The sequence below is a fragment of the Lathyrus oleraceus genome, chromosome 7, assembly GCF_024323335.1.
Source record: "Lathyrus oleraceus cultivar Zhongwan6 chromosome 7, CAAS_Psat_ZW6_1.0, whole genome shotgun sequence".
In the NCBI taxonomy this organism is placed as follows: domain Eukaryota; kingdom Viridiplantae; phylum Streptophyta; class Magnoliopsida; order Fabales; family Fabaceae; genus Lathyrus; species Lathyrus oleraceus.
This window is the reverse complement of record NC_066585.1, coordinates 548,865-556,284: the sequence shown is the minus strand read 5'-3', so window position 1 is coordinate 556,284 and position 7,420 is coordinate 548,865. Positions and strand designations below refer to the sequence as shown.

General features: G+C 39.1%; 1 non-coding gene across 1 annotated transcript; it reads left to right on the top strand.

Moving 5' to 3' along the window:
- The first annotated feature begins 1,000 nt into the window (after positions 1-1,000).
- On the top strand, positions 1,001-1,107 carry LOC127109762 (small nucleolar RNA R71). Its single transcript, XR_007797015.1, has one exon. It is a non-coding gene; the product is annotated as a small nucleolar RNA R71 (small nucleolar RNA).
- The last annotated feature ends 6,313 nt before the right edge of the window (positions 1,108-7,420 follow it).

Below are 7,420 nucleotides of genomic sequence, written 5' to 3'. Positions count from 1 at the left end.
TATAGGTGGTTTATATGGCGGGGGCGGTACGTAAATTTTATCTTTAGGTTCTTCTCCTTCCTCTCGACCATCCTGGTCTTCAGATTCCTCTGGTTCCTTTACTCTGTCCGAGGGTTTGGTACATTCCTTAGAAGTTTCAGGTTCACTCAATCTTGGGTTTGGTGGCTCATCATAAGCATTCCCACTTCGTAGGGTAATGGCATTGGCTTGTCCTCTCGGATTTTGTTGAGGTTGTCCAGGGAATTGTCCTCCAGGTGTAGTCTGAGGGGCTTGGTTTAAAGCTACCTGAGAGATCTGGGTTTCAAGCATCTTGGTATGAGTAACTATTTGGCCAACCTTGGTTCCTAACTGAGTAATCAATTCGTTAACATGAATGTTTTGGTTCATGAACTCCTTGTTTTGTTGGGTTTGAGCGGTGATAAAATTTTCCATAATTTTCTCAAGGCTCGGTTTTGGTGGTACAGGTTGCATAGGTTGATTTGATCTAGGGGCTTGATAACTAGGTCTCGGAGGTGCATTATTTTGAATAGGATTATTGTTTTTATAGGAGAAGTTAGGGTGATTCCTCCATCCAGGGTTATAGGTATTCGAGTATGGGTTCCCTTGGGTGTAGTTCACTTGCTCGGAGTGGGTTTCGTTCAATAGACTGCATTCTGCGGATTGGTGTCCTTGGGTTCCACATATCTCACAATCCGACGAAACTGCGGCTACAGTATTCGGGTTTATGCACATATGCTCGACCTTAAGGGCTAATGCGTCCATTTTAGCCTGCATCATGTCTATAGAGCTTAGTTCATGCACTCCTCCTTGGGCTTCCTTCTTCTCAACTGTCGCTCGTTCGACTCCCCATGATTGATGGTTTTGAGCCATATCTTCGATGAGGGCACTAGCTTCAGGATAAGGTTTGTTCATCAGAGCACCGCCTGCGGCAGCGTCGATGGTCATCTTTGTGTTATAATGAAGTCCATTATAGAAGGTTTGAATGATTAACCAATTTTCTAAACCATGATGTGGGCATGCTCGTAACAACTCTTTATATCTCTCCCAAGCTTCGAAAAACGATTCTCCATGGTTTTGGGTAAATCTAGTTATATGGTTTCGAAGAACGGCGGTCTTACTCGGGGGAAAATATCTAGCAAGAAAAACTCTTCCAAGGTTATCCCAAGTCGTAATGGAATTGGGTGGAAGGGAATCTAACCATGATAGGGCTTTATCTCTGAGGGAGAAAGGAAATAATCTTAAACGTATTGCCTCAGGAGAAGCTCCATTGGTTTTAAAAGTATCTGCTAATTGAAGAAATATTTTTAAATGTTGGTTAGGGTTCTCGGTAGCGAGACCCGCGAATTGTCTCTGTTGCACTAGTTGCAATAGGGATGGTTTAAGTTCAAAATTATTGGCTGGGATTATTGGGTTTACTATACTAGAACTAGGTTCTTCGTTAGATGGTTGAGCGAAATCTTTAAGAGGTCTTTGGTTTTGATCTTCGGCCATAGCTCTCTTAATTCTATGAAAGAATAAACGTGCGCGAGCGTAACGTTCAGGTTCCGCCAGAGGGTATACTAAGCTTAAACTTTCGGTGCTGCGAGTTCTTCGCATTGACCGGCGGGAAATAACCTAAGTCTAAACTATATAACAACAGGAAAATGAAATTTGACGAAATTGGTCCCCGACAACGGCGCCAAAAACTTGATGCGGTGTTTTTCGCAAGTATACGAACGCGTCAGAGTAATATAAAAGATTATCGAATCCACATAGACCAAGTGTCAATCTATCGTTATCTGTTGTTATGGTGTTTATCAAAGGCAGTTAAAATAGGTGTTTTTGTAGTGTGAAATGAAAAGTAAAGTATTTAAATAGAATATAATTAATAAAGACAGGTTCGAATGTAATTCACGTAATTAATTGATAATCGAAGTACTTGCTAGTAGAGCTACTTATGGGCAATGTTTCCTGCTTTGAAAAGAACTAATTTAACAGAAACTGTCGCTTTCGCGTATTCAGAACCGAGTTGTACTCCCTAATCAAACCCTCTTATTGTCACTTATAAAAAGGCGCGTATTGCGTTAGTGTAGTAAACCTATTTTCAAGAAATATAGCATCTTGACTAAGTTGAAAAGTATTATAACCTGGATTTCTTAACCAAAAAAGGTTCTTACGAACCAGACTCTAAACTTATAAACGCGTCCGAAAATAGTTTTAAAATCTCTTTTCTTCTTTATGTTAAAAACTCCTAATGAACTAGACAAAGCGCTTTCGCTGTTTTTGAAATAGTTAAAAACAATTAAGTTTAAAAAGACGTTGGACGGCTTTCGATCTTACCCAACGGAATTGAAGTGCGGGAAAACTTAAGTTGAAAGTTAAAATAGCCCTTAAGTGTTTCTACGAACAATTGTACGGATTATCGGTTCAATTATGATCCTTACATTCTAACCTTATAAATTTAGCTAGACATGGCAAAGTAAAAGTGCATTAAAATAAATAAAAGTAGTGCGAGTGCGGAAAGTAAATAATTTAAAGCGAGTGCGAGGAAATAAATAATTTAAAGCGAGTGCGAGAAATAAATAAAGTAAAGGCGAGTGCGAGAAATAAATAATTTAAAGCGAGTGCGAGAAATAAATAAAGTTAAAGCGAGTGCGAGAAATAAATAAAGTAAAAGCGAGTGCGGGAAATAAATAAAGTAAAGGCGAGTGCGGGAAATAAATAAAGTAAAGGCGAGTAATAAAAACCTGCTCTAATCGGAGGGCTGAGTAAATTGCAATGCGGAAAAGAAAATGGCGGCAGGATTAACTTCCTTCCAAAGTGCTCCAAACTCGATTACAGACTCTATCACAGACTCGATTACACAATTGTGGTAACACTCCAATGCGAAGCGATTACCACTTTATAAAACTGAATATATGCCTAAGTGAAATAAAATTGCTCCTGAGTTTGCCTCTGCTCTAAGTTTGGATGATTGTAAAAGTGAATTCGCGTTTCTATTTATAGGGAAGTAAAAAGATGGAAATGACTTGGATGCCCTTCACTTGAAAATAGGAGGGAACCGTTTTTTCCTCTTGTGGCGCCCGCCACAAGGCCATGGTGCCCGCCACAAGCACAATATGGGGCGCCTTAGTGGAAGTAGTGGGAAAACGTGGGAGTTGATGGAAGTTGAATTTGACACGTCATGGCTTGGTCTGTGGTGCCCGCCATTGGGTAGGCCATAAGAGAAAAAAGCTGAGTTTTAGGGTTTTTTGGCTCTTTTTCGCTCCTTTTCTCGATCGGGGCTCCGATTAAAGTAAAAACCTGAAAACAAAGGAAAACACAGTAATAACACAACAAAATGACAATAAAACAACTAGAATGCATGTGAAATCGGAGTCGAAAATACGTAAATTTTAGTGTGATCAACTCTCCCACACTTAAACCTTTGTTTGTCCTCAAGCAAAACATTGAAAAGCTCATAAAAGAAAATTTGTGTAAACGAGTGCTTCAGGTAAAAATTCCAAGTTCGAGTCGGGATGCAGTGATAGGTACTAATTGAGTGAACTAAGGGTATCATGATGACACTAATCCGCGAATACGGACATAAACTTCATTCCTATATTAACCAACCCATATTGTCCCACAATACCTAGGCCTGCCTCTTCATCTCTTTTGTGTCCTTTTCATTCAGGCGCAATCATATTAAGCCCGTTATCCGTACATGCTTCATAGTAGAGTGACCTGTTAGTGATTATGATCTGAACATGGGATTTCTGGCACATAAATATGTGTAAATCCTTTTATTGGACCCAACTGTAGTTGTGGGGGATCAGATCGTAATCCGCCCTACCGAGTTCAGTGCCAGATACCTCTGAACCAACTAACAGTGAGCACTGCTTTTCTTTTTCTTTTTGTAGCAATTTTTTTACAATTCTTTGGTTTAAATGACTTTGTGAGGGTCACACATACATCACATTTCCATTCACCTAGAAGCCTTGCCAAAATAAGAAACATTGGCCTTGTCATACAAAACCCTCACGTGCCCTCTTTCCCATTTCTAATACACCTCCCCAACTTGCATCACTTGCTCATGGATAAACAGATTATGTTAGAGCCCATTAAGGAGTATTTGACCCACAGTATTTAAAGCCAGAAACCCTAAGCATGAAAGGAGGGCAGTGGATTTTAGAGCAAGAAAAGGCAAGGTTCATTAGAAGTCAGCTTGTATTTCTCAGTAAGGTCTCAAGGTGAAGCTCTTGAAGCACCAAGGAAGCATCATTTTCTTCTAGTCTCTCCACAGTCAAGAAGCAGTGGACTAGACTTCCACTAGGTAACTCTCTTGCTCCATTTCCATAGCCATTTACTGACACATCTATGCCCATTATCATGCTTGTTCCATTACCATGCTAATCATGCTTACTTCTGAAGCCCTCAGTACGAGGCATTGTTCATGGTGTTGAGTTGTGTTGTTGATTTTCTGCTCATACCCGTATTCATATTGACACTTTGCTGTTAACTTTTCTCCATGAATAAGCTGCCATTTCACTTAAAAAGGTTACCACGTTAATCATCGCATTTTGTACTTGAGATCTGGGCTTTGTTTCATGTTTTTTGATGCACTATAGTGCTCATATTTTTGTGTTGAAGTTGAGAGAAGCATGCTATTTTTCTGCGTTTTCTTTGCATGATTATGGCTAAGGTTTGGCTCAAGGAAGAAGACGACCACGTGTTGTCTTGAGAGCCATTGGATCCAGCACTTCTGTTTTAATCTTGTCCGTCTGTTGTTTTTTGTCTTTTAGTAACTTAAATGAGAGTGACCGATTGACAAAGGTTCACATGATTATTTTAATTAAAATGTTCATTTTAATATGTCACGCCCAGATTTAATGTTGGTTTGGATCGTGGGCCTTCGCTGGTTGCTTTTAGCGCCCCTCTTTCATGGCCCATCAGTGCATCACTCATTTCCCAGTTCAGTCAAAATGCTAATGCACCTCCCTTTTCATGTTCTTTTTTTAATTCTCAATTTATTTCTGTTTTGATTTTAATTAATTTAAAATATTTTATTTGTACATAAAAATATCCAAAAATATTTTCCATATTGCTTGATGCCTTATTTAATTTTATTTAATTTTTATTTTCGCATTTATTTAGTATTAATATTTTATTTTAATTGTTCATTCTAAGTGGTCCATTTTAGCATATATTTGATTCTTGATTTTATTTTTATAACTTAAAATTATTTCCAGCTTTTGATTTTTGGGATGAAGGTTGACCACTGCCCCATGGTCAACCTGACTTTTTCTTAGATTTTTATTTCACATTTTTAATTTATTCTTGATTTAATTTTAACCTAGTTTTGTTGATTGACTTTTGGTTTGACTTCTGTTTTCTTTCAATTAATTCATATACTAATTTTCATTATTTTTAAAATATTTTTTGGGGGATGATGATGTCCTGACCCCAACTTATTTAGTTTAATTTTTCATAATTTTCCTGATTAATTTGCTATTTATTAAGTTGGCTTGAATTTCCAGTTGACTTCTTTATGAGCAATGTTTGACTTAGGGATTGCTTATGACAATTGAAGAGATCTTTTGATCCTCCCTTGTTCATCTCATAGGCCATGCATTAGAGGCCTTTTATCTTGATTTTATTTGATCCTTACCTCATTTCTTGATTGAATTATTTTAGTGGACCCTTTTTGTGCATCTTTTCATCCGTCTGATTCATCTATTATCTGTTATACTTGTTTCTTATATCCATGCTTACTATTGCTTGATTGTTTAACATGTTCATACTTCCCATACCTTGCTTAATGCTCCATTATTTCATTCTTTGATTTGATTATATACCTGTTTACTTATCTGATTTGATTGGTAACTGTTGCCTACTTGTATGATGATTAAGGCATATATTCTATTGTTTGATTGCCATGAACCATCCCCATTTGTAACAAATGTACCCCTATCCCATAAAGTGTATAATATTTATTCTTTCATTCTTTATTCATCTGTTAATACAAGAATTAAAATGAACATCCGATAATCATTTCAAAACAAGATCAAAAGCTCGATCCAACGTCGAGTAATCATTTTCAAAACTTAACAGAACCAGCACGTATTCATCCATCCTCTTGTAAGTCGATCGCCTCAGGCATCGCCATCTACCTGTAAGTCGATCGCCTCAGGCATCGCCATCTATCCTTATCCGTGGCTCCTCTCCTTACTCCGTCCGTCGACTCTTGTTCCGTTTAGGTAGCACCCATTAGGTAGAACCCTTTGTATGATAACATAGGTAGAATTCCCTTATTCTTTGCATGCTAACATTAGGTAGATGTTCCCCTCTGTAAATCCTAACATATAGGTCCACATTGCATGACAACTCTAGGGCAGAGCTTCCCCACTTTTAGACCTTCCGCGCATCTCCGATCCTGTGGCATGTCAGTCCGTTCTATTGCAAAGAGGTAACTGCCTAAGACTCGATTCAGTAAGCTGCGACACCTACTGCTAGGACATTGAACACATTGCCCACTTTCCTTTGACACAGCTGGTGTCCTCTTTTGTAAGTCCATGTTCAGATGGGAATCCTTAACCCCTAGTTAGCCGAACTACGACAACTCTGATTCTCTTGTTCAAATGAGATACGTAGGCACAAGACGTGAGGTCTTGCCGAGTTTGACTGACGACTAACAACTAATCCTTGCTTGCTTTCGCCCTTGCTGTGATTCTTTTCTCTCACCCTCGTTGCGATCGAGACCTTCCCTTTCTCTTGCCCTCGTTGCAATCGAGACCCTTGTTCCTGTAGTTAGCTGAACTACGTTTTGCTCTGATTCTCATTCCAGATGAGATACGTAGGCATAAGACACGATGTCTTATCGAGCACACTTCTCTTTCGCCCACAGGTAGCCGAGCTACGAAGACTCTGATTCTCATACTCAGGTGAGATACGTAGGCAGTGGATGCGACATCCTTGCGAGTCATTTTCTTTTTACCTTCTTTTAGCAGATAGTACCTTAGATATACCTACACCCTTTAGACTAGAACAACAAGAGTGGATACCGTACTCTACGGATGCGTAGGGGTGCTAATACCTTCCCTTCACATAATCGACTCCCGAACCCTAGATTTCGTTGCGAGACCTTGTCTTTTCCTCTCTTCAGGTTTTCTTCGATCGTTTCCTTTCCCTCCTTTGGGATAAATAATGAACGGTGGCGGCTCTTCTGATTTTTTTCCTCCGGTTGTTTTTTTTTGCGTTGCGACAGTCACGACTTGAAAACTTGTTGGGAGACACGAAGGGATTCCACGAAAATAAATAGATGGAAAGACTCGAGCTGACGCAAAGATGCATGTATTGGGGAATATGCCAATACTGCAAAACTATCCACAAAGGATACTTCGGATAAAAATTCGGACTCAGATGGGAAATCCATAAAGGATCCAGTTGAGGAAGAAACAACGAG